The sequence below is a fragment of the Ptychodera flava genome (assembly GCF_041260155.1).
Source record: "Ptychodera flava strain L36383 chromosome 23 unlocalized genomic scaffold, AS_Pfla_20210202 Scaffold_23__1_contigs__length_28996876_pilon, whole genome shotgun sequence".
Lineage (NCBI taxonomy): Eukaryota > Metazoa > Hemichordata > Enteropneusta > Ptychoderidae > Ptychodera > Ptychodera flava.
The window spans coordinates 16,569,270-16,582,557 of NW_027248277.1; positions in this window are offsets into that span (position 1 = coordinate 16,569,270).

The window sequence follows — 13,288 nt, forward strand, 5'->3', positions numbered from 1 at the left end:
AGCCATTTTGAATTTCAAATAATGCTGAAATGTGGGTAAGATTTTATCTCTTGTGCAAAACTTTGCACGGTGATCCCCGATTTTTATAGCTGATCTGGTAAGAGCATTGTTGAAAGTTTATTGTTGAGAGTTTGAGTAAAACTTTACAAGTAAGACTTTCATTTTCTAGGCACATCCGTACTACCTTTAGTTTGCAACAGATTGCACATTCTATAATGTGAATTGATTCATAAAATGAAAAACTGAAAAATCTCACATCTTTGACAGGAGAGTTAAAGTGCACTTTTGCTAATATACCTTATCGTTTTTTGTAATTGTTCAATAAATTTAGAAAACAAAAGTCGCTGAAAACCTCTTAACGACCACCCTTCCCTATCTTGTCGTTAGCCCAGCTGTTTGCACATGTTAGGTATTATGCATTGTCAGTCTGTCTGTCTGTCTGTCTGTCTGTCTGTCTGTCTGTCTGTCTGTTGGCGCGATATCGAACAACCTGCTCCACGGACCAGAATCAACTTCGGCATATATATACGGTTTTGGAATGGCAAAGCTAGACTGAGTACTGGTTGTCTTGGCTTACGTAATTGATACAAATTTCAACAAGTGTTTGTTCAGAAATCATGTATTCTCAAAATTACTGTATCACATTTTACGAGCGTTGATACAGATGATGATCGAGGAAGCATAAGACAAATTTTAAGGCCATTTAGTAATTTCGTTAAAATTATTGCCTATTTCGCTTTTCATAGTTCTTTGGAAGCAATTATGAAGGAAGCTCCCAGATATCTAATTAATAATGCTCATTTTGTCGTATATATACTTTACTCGTTTTTTTCCAAACCGCTATAATATTGGTGATCCATGATTGACGACCAATACAACAAATACTTTAGGACCTAGCTGATTTTCAGGCCATGCTTTTCACAAATGTTTGGTAAAGAGCGCCATCTACAGCCAGGACCTTTGTATCCTCAACCAGCAGCTCGCACCAAGATCATCAAATAAATATATTTGTTTTGCTCTAAATGGAATAGTGTTTCATGTCTAAAGATTCACTTTCGACTATGACATATCGATGTCGTCAACTAAGGAATATGGACTTAGTGATACCACCGCATCTTGTATTTAAAAGAATCGATGTATTTAGTCGGTCATTACCTATTCTGGAACTATCATATGGACAATGAAGGTTACGCTGTAAAATCAGCTTCTGGTAAAGAGGCCCTCCCGAGAAGAAGAAAAAGTTATCCCTCCCCTTGGACAGTTTTCTAAATAACGATCATTCCCCATTCTCCCGGCCCACCCCCTGCAATTACTGAAGGCTCCCCTAGTCCGATTTGTTCCCAGGACGCATGGCTTTTTTTCTGTGCACGGTATTACTGATATCATCTCACTCTGCCCCCGTCGTAAGGCTGCGTTCACAGATGATGGTTAGGGGGCTGGAGGAATCGAAATTGAAATCGATCTTATTTTTATCAGATCCCCCTCAATACCCTCAAAAAATTTTCAAGTATCCCCCATCTATATGATCAAAATTTTTCAAGTCCCACCCCAAAAATTATCATATAGCCGCATATTTATCAGTAATGTATGCACAGAAAAAAATAAATATGTTTTGTGCAGTTCTGCTCGCAGATGTTCTACACTACCTGTTATCAGCAGTTTGTAAAGCCATATTCGTAGGGCAAGTTCTTAAATTTGTTCACTTTTAAGGTAGTATGCACCTCGAAAGTGAAAGACTTAAACTTTTTCTCTAACTTTCCTCAAGGAATCTTTCAATCATTCTCTTTCAAAATCAAGAATAAAAATAGGGGGTCACCGTGCAAATTTTGGTACTAGAGAAACAAATTACCCAAGATTTACCGATATTTGAAATTCAAAATGGCCGCCATCCCTGTGTTAACTCTATGGAGAAAAATAAAAATTTTTGAATTTCGAAAAACTAAGCCGGTGAAAAGTTTTCTTTCACACAAAGAGCTTTAAAATGAACCCCCACATGTGGTATATCAGAAGAGAATTGTAAAAGTTTGAGAGTCCGAATGTCTGTCCCCGAGGTGCGTTCTACCTTAAATGCATCAGTAGACCTTTTAGATTTATCGGCCAGGTCAATGTCATCAGCTGAAGAGCACACAAAGTGACAATCATGATAGAGTATGCACACCGTGAATTCCTGGCTACATTTTGCCATATTGTGAAAAAAGCATCCTACCAACAAATATTATTTTCAAACGTACAAGACATGTATGACTTAGATGCTACTTTTAAAAGTTTTGCAAAATTAATGACACTGGAATGTTACAATATTCCTTAAAATAAACGTTTTAATCCTTGAAATTTTGGGTATAATAATGACAATTTCGTAAAAAATAAATATTTTAATTTAGCCATGATTTTTTTTTTTCATTTGAGTATTTTTGTGTTATTGTACAACGAGATGTGAACATTTCATTCACTGCATCATATACCTTGGAGCTGCATGAACTTGAAAGTTTTATGTGTTGAATTTATTGGCGAAAACTGTGACTTTTCATCGCACATTTGTAGAAAATCAAGCAAAGATGATCCCATGTTTTTCTTTATTATTTTATTATTCTAATATGCTAGTTAAAAAGATCAGTGGTAACTGTTAAGTCTCCTTGTCTTCCTTGATCTTAGGGAGCGTTCAGTTTATACAGCCTGGGGGGCCGGCAAAATCTTGTCGCCGGTGTTCAAAAAAATAGACCCCCCTGCATTTTTTGTGAAAAAAAGATGACCCCCCTTTGTCAGACGAAAAAAATTGATGAACCCCCCCCCCCCCCGAAAAATAACCAAAACCCATATGTCAAATTACCCGCATGGTTTGGATTTGAACTCCGGTATGCGGCGCACTTTATTCGTGTAGCAGAGATGCCAGTGCCAGACTTCTCAGCCACATCCATTGAAACGTCTGTTAATTAGGACGACTGTAAGGCAATTTTGAACTTCATGTCCATAGACAACTCATGTCCATGGACATTGTATAAAGTAAACTTTATTGGAGTGGTTCGCCAAAGGCAGCCCTTCGGTTAAGAGGGTCATGGGCCATTACGTAAAGTCAACTTTATTCTAGTGGGCCACCAAAGGTGGCACGCCGGTAAAGAGGGTCGATCATGGCTATTGCATAAAGTAGACTTTACTGGACAGGGCCGCTGAAGGCGCGCGGCCATTACCATTATTCAGTGCGTGATACCAGGGGTCCCTCAAAACTGTTTCTAATACAAGCCGCGGCTTCAATTGGGAATTTTATGGTAAGATTGTCGTGGGGTAATGGTATTACATAAAGTTAATTTGTTGTAGTGGGCCGTCGCAGGCGGCCCGCCAGTGAAGAGGGTCGATCATGGCCATTGCATGAAGTAAACCTAATTGGAGTGGGCCGCCAAAGGCGTCTGCCCATTAAGAGGGTCATGGGTAATACATAATGTATATTTATTGTAGTGGGCCGCCAAAGGCTGCCCGTCGGTAAAGAGGGCGATCATGGCCATGGCATAAAGTGAACTTTATTGTTGGTATTATGTTTTTGAAAAAGTGGTGACCCCCCTTTCCTACCAGTGAAAAAGCGATGACCCCCCCTTTGCGGATTCCAAAATTACGATACCCCATCCCCCCCCCCCTGGATTTTGCCCCCCCCCCCCCGGCCGTAAAAACTGAACGGTCCCTTATGTACAAGTATATGCTTCGCTGTCATAACCGTCATATGCTCTTCTTCAACAACATCAAAGTCAGAGCTATCTCTGTCACTGCCCGTGTGCAGTGACAGTGACACTGTCCGTTGACAGTAGCAGGGCAGTAGCGGTATTAACTTTGATAATTTTGACAGTATTTTTGTTCAGTTTATACAGCTGCGTTCTTGTTCTACTCCCTACAGCATGTTGAGCTGTCCAGTATTCCGTTTGTCAACACAGCCTTTGTATGTACTTCGGTCAGTTATCACTGACATTTAAATATACAGGCTTTTGTTAACAAACTGAATATTGCGTGTTTCAGCGTGCTTTAGGGAGACAGCAACAAAGTGTATCTGATCCATTGCATAGAAATATTGAAAATATTATGAACAGTTGCAGCTTCTGCCCTCGACGAGGCCTACTGGTTTTGTTTTGCTTTTTTTTACGAAATTCAATGGCATTCATACATTTTTAGATTATTTTGAGATAAAAGTCATATATGCGACAAAAGGTTCTAGCTTCTCTTTAATTGTTTCTAATATTAGAACCACTGAATGACATAAAAAGGTAGGATTGGCATATGTCAAAAATAAAAGGGAACCAAAATATTTTCAGTCCCCCATACGTACGGCAAAAGTTTCAAGTCCCCCCTATACTACCCTGAATTTTCCAATCCCCCACCAGTATTTGTGAATGCAGCCTGAGGACTGCACTGGTCAACTCAAAGAAGTATCAACTGGCCGTGTCCGGGTAACTGCACAATTTTTGTCGCCCAGGCCTGAGAGTGACCCGAAACAAGTCCTCTGCGGCCTTTGAAACCGGTACCTACTTTGCCTTAGCGACTTTCATGCAAACAAACGGGTGTTATTGTCCGATGATGGAAAATCAATGTATGTACAGTCTCGATGACCCAGACTGTACTTTGGGGCTTTCATGAGGTCACCTGGTCCCGCTGTGTAAATGAGACTTATATATGAATAGTTTTTACAGCAACACAATGGCAAGTGACAGTGGAAAATTACACGCCCACATGACAAATAAACCTCATATCCAATATAGGTCGAGGTCTATCCAAATTACCGTTTGCAAAATTCTCTCTGACTGACTGTACATAACATTACTCCATGGAAACAATGAGTTGGCGTGATACTCAATCTGGTATCATTCACATTATTGTTTCGAAAGGTTTATCCTCCAAAAACCTAACTTCAATGAACCCAGATAAGCAATTATTCATCATGTTGAGCGATGTGAATATCATGAGTATTCTGGAGGATTTTCGCACTTCCGAATGTTCTATCCGAAAAGGGGAAGGCGTTTATAAATTTCACTTGTGTTCGTGTCTGACCCATTCACTAAACCTGGGATCACTCCAAAGCTGAATAAATTATAAATAACAGCTGGTTCAGAAAAAAACACATGAAAGACTGGCACACTTGACGCCAGACAACCATCGTTGTCTGCTTTGCCTTTGCTACGAATGCGCCCCCTTTCGATAGGCGTTGGTTCGGTTTAGTGTGAAATGCGGTCATTTCGGGTCGCATCTGCCTTCTATCAGCAGCTCGGGGATAAAATATCTACAGTATTCTCCCGCCATAACAGATCGAGGTAAGCAGATTAAGTGATCGATTGCTTGTTGATAGTCCATGATTTGATAGGTACATGATAGGTGTCATGAATTTTCTTTAGGTTTATGTTAGGGGGAATTTTTTGTTCGTTTGAATTGGTTTTGTATTTCTTTCCGAGTTGAGCCGAATCGAGTATCCAGTTATGGGTTTCTTGATAAACTCCATTTATTGCAACCATTGAACCGTATGCACGCCCGTATTTATGGCGCAATTGATAATTGAGAAAGGTGTATAATACGGAAGTGCCTTGTTCAATGAAGGTTAAGGACGCATCGACTTATACGTCGAGGTAGGATGGCAATTGGCCACTTTCGTTGCTGATTCAACTTGCGATTTCCTTTAAAATGAAATCTTCATATGTTAAAAACGAGAAAGCAATAGTGATATGAAAATTTTGTGAACCGTCAGTGATAGACGAAGACAAAAACTTTGCTCCCGGATTCATTTTCATCAGCTCCCCACCCCCAAATAAAATGTTCACGCCATATGATCATTATCATGGAAATTCGTGACGTAGTCTAGACATTGTCCGGAACTATTGAGATGAAGTGGATGGTTTTCTTTTTTAAGAATTATAAAAAAAAACATTCTGCGTGACAAGCTCGTTACAACAAAGACCCGCCCTTCGTGATCAATAACAGGGTCTCTGGAAGGCTAATCTAATCAAATCTGTGGGTTTTATGCCCTAAACTGTGGACTTTTTAAGGAAGCGTTCAGTTATTATGGCCGGGGATGGGCCGGAAAACTCTTCCTGGGCATTAGTCAAAATAAGGGAACCCCCTACCCATTGCACAAAAAATTGATGACCCCCCCCCCCGCCTTTTAAGATGACAAAAAATTGATGACCCCCCCCCCCCCCCCCATGCTTGAGAGTAAAGCTGCACACACAAACACCTCTGGAGGGATGGCGATAGAATCTAAAAAAAGATTCTAAGGTTTCTTCAAATGACCCTCCTTACAAACTCGTATGGTGTTAATGTTCAAATTTCCCCTTCTAACTTGCTATAATTTTGAAATTACCCCTCAAAGGGATTGGGCAGAAATTACAGGTGCATCTCAATTTTTGTGCAAGCGTGTATGTACAAAAACTTGATATTTGGATTTAATTGATAATCAGCTGTTGATAATGTTGATTAAATATGTAATGCTTTTTCAATATATAACTAGCAATATCTATGCATTCATAGACATTTGATAATTGACATAAATGTACTTATTTGGAATAGGGCTGTTACAACTAGTATATGTACAAAAAATTGACATTAGAATTTCAGTAAAATTGTTCATCCACTCTACACGAGAGTCTATGATAAAATTTTGAATGATTTTTTCCAAGGAAAAACTTACTAAAATTGTGCATACGGATGTTTGATAATTAAAATAATTGTACTTGATAAGAATATGACGGTTAAAGGTGCATATTATGTGTACAAGAAATCTAGTTTTGGAATTTCACTGAAAATGTTCATCCAATATACATGGGAGTCTATAAGGAAACTATGAATAATTTTTTCCCTATACAAAACAAGCTAAATCTGTTTACTTAGAGATGTTTGATAATTCATTTTAATGTACTTGATTAGACTAGGATGGTTCCAAGTGGATGTATGTTCCAGACATTTGATTTTCGAATTTCATCGAAATGTAGTGGTAATCTATGAGCAAACTACGAGGCCTGCTTGTTTTGTTTTTTTAGGAAATTCAATGGCATTCATACATTTTTAGATTATATTGAGATAAAAGTCATATATGCGACAAATGATTCTAGCTTCTGTTTAATTGTTTCTAATATTAGAACCACTGAATGACATAAAAACTTAGGATTGGCATATGTCAAAAATTAAACAATCGTCTTCCAAATGGTCAGAGTCAGATAATGTAATTTCAGACTGTCAAGCTGGTTTCCGTAAAGGAAATAATACTTTTGATAATATTTTCGTACTTCATACCATGATTCAAAAATATCTAAGCTACAGTCGGGGAAATTCATTCCCCCCATACGTACGGCAAAAGTTTCAAGTCCCCCCTATACTACCCACAATTTTCCAATCCCCCACCAGTATTTGTGAATGCAGCCTGAGGACTGCACTGGTCCACTCAAAGAAGTATCAACTGGCCGTGTCCGGGTAACTGCACAATTTTTGTCGCCCAGGCCTGAGAGTGACCCGAAACAAGTCCTCTGCGGCCTTTGAAACCGGTACCTACTTTGCCTGAGCGACTTTCATGCAAACAAACGGGTGTTATTGTCCGATGATGGAAAATCAATGTATGTACAGTCTCGATGGCCCAGACTGTACTTCGGGGCTTTCACGAGGTCACCTGGTCCCGCTGTGCAGTCTGTGTAAATGAGACTTAAATATGAATAGTTTTTACAGCAACACAATGGCACAAGTGACAGTGGAAAATTACACGCCCACATGACAAATAAACCTCATATCTAATATAGGTGGAGGTCTATCCAAATTACCGTTTGCAAAATTCTCTCTGACTGACTGTACATAACATTACTCCATGGAAACCGTGAGTTGGTTTAATACTCAATCTGGTATCATTCACATTATTGTTTCGAAAGGTTTATTCTCCAAAAACCTAACTTCAATGAACCCAGATAAGCAATTATTCATCGCGTTGAGCGATGTATATATCATAATTATTCTGGAGGATTTTCGCACTTCCGAATGTTCTATATCGGAAAGGGGGAAGGCGTCTATAAATTTCGCTTGTTATGTTCGTGTCTGACCCCTCACTTAACCTGGCAACACGACAAAGCTGAATAAATTATGAGTAACAGCTGGTTCAAAAAATTAACACATGAAAGACTGGCACAATTAATTCAGTTCATGGCTATTATCTAAACATAGGCACGCGACAGACAACTATAGTTGTCTGCTTTAATAGCCTTTCCTATGAAAACGCCCCCTTTCGATGGGCGTTGGTTCGGTTCAGTGTGAAATACGGTCATTTCGGGTCGCATCAGCCTTCTATCAGCAGCTAGTGCCAAAACATCTGTACTATATTCTCCCGCCATTACAGATCAAGGTGAGCAGATTAAGTCGTCAATTGCTTGTTGATAGTCCATGATTTGATAGGTACATAACAGGTGTCATGACTTTTCTTTAGTTTTATGTTAGGGGAGTTTTTTGTTTGTTTGGATTGTTTTTGTATTTTTTCAGAGTTGAGTCGAATCGAGTATCCAGTACCAGGTTTCTTCATAAACTCCATTCATTGCAACCATTGAACCGTATGCACGCCCGCATTTATGGTGCAATCGATAATTGAGAAAGGTGTATAATACGGAAGTGCCTTGTTCAATGAAGGTTAAGGACGCATCGACTTATACGTCGAGGTAGGATGGCAATGGGCCACTTACGTTGCTGATACAACTTGCGATTTCCTTTAAAATGAAATCTTCCTATGTTAAAAACAAGAAAGCAATAGTGATATGAAAATTTTGTGAACTTTCAGTGATAGACAAAGACAAAAACTTTGCTCCCGGACTCATTTTCTTCAGCTCCCCACCCCCAAATAAAATGTTCACACCATATGACTATTATCATGGAAATTCGTGACGTAGTCTAGACATTGTCCGGAACTGTTGAGATGAAGTGGATGGTTTGCTTTTTTAAGAATTATAAAAAAAATTCTGCGTGACAAGCTCGTTACAACAAAGACCCGCCCTATGTGATCGATCACAGGGTCTCTGGAAGGCCAATCTAATCAAATCTGTGGGTTTTATGCCCTAAACTGTGGATTTTTTAAGGAAGCGTTCAGTTATTACGGCCGGGGATGGGTCGGCAAATTCTTCCTGCGCATTAGTCAAAATAAGGGAACCCCTACCCATTGCACCAAAAGATTGATGACCCCACCCCCTTTTAAGATGACAAAAAAATCATGACACCCCCCCCCCACATTGCTTGAGAGTAAAGCTGCACACACAAACGCCTCTGGAGGGATGGCGATAGAATCTAAAAGATTCTAAAGTTTCTTCAAATGACCCTCCTTACAAACTCGTATGGTGTTAATGTTCAAATTTCCCCTTCTAACTTGCTATAATTTTGAAATCATCCCTAAAAGAGATTGAACAGAAATTACAGGTGCATCTCAATTTTTGTGCAAGCGTGTGTGTACAAAATTTTGACATTTGGATTTAATTGATAATCAGCTGTTGATAATGTTGATTTAATATGTAATACTTTTTCAATATATAACTAGCAATATCTATGCATTCATAGACATTTGATAATTGACATAATGTACTTAATCGGAATAGGGCTGTTACAGCTAGTATGTGTACAAAGAATTGACATTAGAATTTCAGTAAAATTGTTCATCCACTTTACACGAGAGTCTATGATAAAATTGCGAATGATTTTTTTTCAATGAAAATCTTACTATAATTGTGCATACAGATGTTTGATAATTATTATAATTGTACTTGATAAGAATATGATGGTTAAAGGTGCATATTATGTGTACAAGAAATCTGGTTTTGGAATTTCACTGAAAATGTTCATCCAATATACATGGGAGTCTATGAGGAAACTATGAATAATTTTTTCCCTATACAAAAGAAGCTAAATCTGTTTACTTAGAGATGTTTGATAATTCATTTTAATGTACTTGATTAGACTAGGATGGTTCCAAGTGGATGTATGTTCAAGACATTGGATTTTGGAATTTCACCAAAATGTAGGTTCACTGTACATGGTAATCTATGAGCAAACTATGAATAATTTTTTGCCTGTACAAAATTAGCTAAACTTGTGTATTTATAGACATTTGATACTTTATCTTAATGTACCTGATTAAACTAGGGTGGTAACAGGTGGGTGTGTGCGCCAGAAATTGGATTTTAGAATTTCACTGAAATGTGGATTTACTGTACATGGGAGTTTATGATGAAGCTATGAACAATATTTTTCCAAAACAAAAATAGGTAAATATGTGTACTTATGTACTCTCGATTGTTCATATTTATGAACTTACTAGACTAGGGTGGTTACAAATGGATATGTGTGCAAAAAATTGGATTTTAGAATTTCACAGAAATGTTGATTCACTATACATGGTAGTTCATGAGGAAACTATGAATAATTTTTTTCCAATACAAAACTAGCTGAATCTGTGTATTTACAGACGTTTGATAATTCATTTAAGGTATTCAGGCTAAGATGGTTAAAAGTTGATATGAGTGCAAGAAATTGGATTTTGGAATTTCACCGAAATGTTGATTCACTATACATTGGAGTCTATGAAAAAACTATTAATAATTTTGTACAGTGCTAAACTAACTTAAATATACACCCACTTCATCTTCGAGTAAACTATTGCTACCATACTAAACTTTAGATTCTTTGCTTTCTGAAAATACATAGTATGAGCATAGACAGTAGAGGGGGGAAGACTTCCCCCTCTACAGTCTATGGTATGAGGTAGTTTCCTTGCCATCTAAGATTAGAAATATTCCTCTAAAAGAACTGTTAGCAACATGCAGCCACACCTTCAGCCAATCACTAATTTGTATATTTAACTAAATTTCATTATTAGGGATATATATCTGGATTGACTAGAGCGACACTGGTGAAATTTGCACTTTGCATTGGGAAACTATAATGACCAAAAGTCGGTTTAGATTTTTTAGAACATCTAACTACTAATTTGCATATTCATCGAACTTTCCTAATTAGAGAAATATGTCTGAATTTGCTAAATCAAAACTGAAAAAATGTGCTGTGTACATTGAAGGTATAACGATATAACATTATTGAAGTCATTTAGCATTTTTACTTTAGCTAATCACTAGTTTGCGTATTTAACGAACTTTCCTAATTTAGGGTTGTGTATCTGGATTGCCTTGACCAAAGTTGACGAAATTTGCTATCTATATTGTAGATACTATGATATAATATTACCAAAGTCAGTTTTGATTTTGTAAAACATCTTATTACTGATTTGCATATTTAACGAATTTTCTTATTAGGGATATATCTTGATTGACTTAATCAAAGTCGATGAAACCTGCTGTGCACATTAAACAAATAAATTAAAATATTAATGAAGTTGTTTGGAATTTTCAGCAAGCTACCAATTTGCATATTTAACTGACTTTCCAAATTTGGGATGTAAGACTGAAAGGACTCTAAAATGGTTTTGAACATTGCTATGTGTACTGATGAGACAATTATGTTGTATAAGTGAAAGATATTTTGCATTTTAATGTGAGCTAATTTATAACTTGCATTTCCGATTAGCATTCACAGTTTGGCATATATAGCTTGAAGGACATGACCAAAGGCTATTACACTTGCTATATAAATAGGTGATACAATGACAGCAGTCAAAGAAATTAAACATGTGGCAAAAGTTTAAATTCATAGACAACTGCAATAGATACTGAAACACGTGAGCATTTTCAGTTCTTATCATGTTAAACATTCTGTAGGAAGTAGAACAAGAACACAGCTGTATGACGTGAACAAACATGTTGTCAAAATAATCAAAGTTAATACAGCTACTATCCTACTACTGCCTACGGGCAGTGTCACTGTCGCTGCATACCAGCAGTGACAGAGATAGCTCAGACAATGATTTAGTTGAAGAAGAGTTTGGGTCATATATTGCTCATGGAACACATGGAAGAGCAAAAAACTTGACAGTTTAAAAAAAAGACAATGGCCATAAGGGACAAAAGGGGTATCACTGCTCACAAAAAATGTTGACTATGGTATACAAAAAGAGCGCATCTTCTTGAATGTAATGATACAGCTTACTTCTATTCTTATATTGCAAATTGTATTTGTCATTTTACAATGAATACATTGTCCATAGAGTGCAAAAAAAAAATTATTTGACTGATCAGTAGGTATGATAAACTTGATTCTTTCGTATATTGTGTTGTGTATCAACATCATTTATAAGGTATTTTTTTAAATCATATTTAAATGCTTTAAACTTATTCACACAGCCTGAGTATAAATATTCAGCAGTCTTATGGTATATTGACATTTCGATTATATGAAATGCAACTGACAGGAACATAACTTAGTGTACTTAATATATATGTGTACTGTGTTGATTGGCTGAATACTGAATACTTTAACATTAAATAAGATGTAAAACAAGATATTGAAGTTAATACAAAAAGCCAAAACACTGAAAAATATCAAAATTTTATGTTTGTAATATATTCTTTGCTAAAGGGTGTATGATCAGAAAAATTGTAGTTATTGCTGTACTTTTGCATGAGGGATTTTTGAAATCTGGTATAGTACAATAATCAAATATTAAAGACAAAAAATTCGGAGTCACCATGCTCGATTTTCTACAAACGTACGATGAAAAGTCAGTTTTTCATGAAAACCACTTCAAATCAATATATAAAACCATTCATTTCAAGTTCATGCATTTAATGAAATGTTCATATTCTCATTGTACAGTAACACAAAAGTAACATGGGGAAAAGTAAAGGTAATTTAAAATGAAAAATATGTATGAATAAATTGAATTTCCCCTTATTACATCCAAAATTTTAGAGATTTAAAGTATTTAAACCTTACCAAACTCATTTTTGCACATTTGGCAAAGTGTAGCCAGGAATTCACAATTTGCATATTCTCTCATGATCGTCATTTTAGGTGCTTTTCAGCGGCTTCCTTTGACTCGGCCAGATTCGGATTAACTGAAGAGTAGGCTTGGACTGATGAATCCAAAAAGTCCACTGATGCATTTAAAAATGAATCAATTTAAGAACCTGCCCTTGGAATGTGACTCTACAAAATGGTGACAATATTCCTATAACCACTATAGAGTCGAACATATGCGATTAGCACGGCGCAATATATTGTTTTCGCTCAGGCCTAGAGTCGCCCGAAACAAATTCATTTTCCTCGCTCTGCGGCCTTGTGAAACCTACTTTGCCTGAGCGACTTACAGACAAACAAACGGGTGTTACTAGTGTCCGATTATGTATACATGTATATGTAC